Source organism: Aureococcus anophagefferens (assembly GCF_000186865.1).
Source record: "Aureococcus anophagefferens unplaced genomic scaffold AURANscaffold_789, whole genome shotgun sequence".
NCBI classification, from domain to species: domain Eukaryota; class Pelagophyceae; order Pelagomonadales; family Pelagomonadaceae; genus Aureococcus; species Aureococcus anophagefferens.
Genome location: NW_008706087.1, coordinates 3,399 through 4,628, shown reverse-complemented (window position 1 = coordinate 4,628; position 1,230 = coordinate 3,399).

Sequence of the window (1,230 nt, the reverse complement as noted above, 5' to 3'; positions counted from 1 at the left end):
CTCTTCGCCGTCGTCGAGGCGCCCGCCGCGGACCACGCCGCCGGCGGACCGCGAGGTCGGAGGCCGGGCTTGCATGCGCTTGACGTGCACCGAGGACTCGAAGACGTAGCGGAGCGGGTCCCGGCGCGCCGGCCGCCGGCCGCGCCGCGCAAGAGCGAGTCGCTCTTCGCCGTCGTCGAGGTGCCCGCCGCGGACCACGCCGCCGGCGGGCCGCGAGGTCGGAGGCCGGGCTTCCATGCGCTTGACGTGCACCGAGGACTCGAAGACGTAGCGGAGCGGGTCCCGGCGCGCCGGCCGCAGGCCGCGCCGCGCAAGAGCGAGTCGCTCTTCGCCGTCGTCGAGGTGCCCGCCGCGGACCACGCCGCCGGCGGGCCGCGAGGTCGGAGGCCGGGCCTCCATGCGCTTGACGTGCACCGAGGACTCGAAGACGTAGCGGAGCGGGTCCCGGCGCGCCGGCCGCCGGCCGCGCCGCGCGAGAGCGAGTCGCTCTTCGCCGTCGTCGAGGTGCCCGACGCGGATCACGCCGCCGGCGGGCGACGAGGTCGGAGGCCGGGCTTCCATGCGCTTGACGTGCACCGAGGACTCGAAGACGTAGCGGAGGCGGGTCCCGGCCGCGCCTCGGCGCTTGGATACCCGAGGTCAACGACTCGACGTCATCAACGTCGCGCTCAGGGACCACGCCGCCGGCGGGCCGCGAGGTGGGAGGCCGTGTGTTGGTGGGGGGGCGGGGGAGGGGGGGCGGGTGAGGGGGGGGGTCGACACGGGGCGGGCGTGAAAGATCGAAACGACGAACTCGATCCAGTTTTCGTTTCCACGTTTTCGCTCGTCGTTTTCGAACGTTTTTTTACCAAGTACATGGCTCGCGCGGCGAGGGGAAAGGGGGGGGGGGGCAATCGGGGGATATTTGGACGCGGGAGGAGACGATTGCGTGCGTCGAGCTGCTTTGAAATTTTCGAGCTCCTCCTGCGTCGAAAGATAAAGCAGATCGGGGTTAATTTTGACCCCTCGAGCTATGGGAGCTATTGGCACTTTTTTTTTGACTTTTTTTTTTCGATGCACCTACGCGCCCCGGCGGACCCCCGGGGCACCAGGGGGTGGGGAAGGGCGCTGCGACCCGGCGGGTTGTCGAGGAACTCGCTTTAGCGCGCGTGCGACGGCCGCGTGTCGCGCCCGCGCGGGACCGCGCGGCGCATTACGACGGTCGGGGCGCGTTCGCCCCCCCCCCGGGCT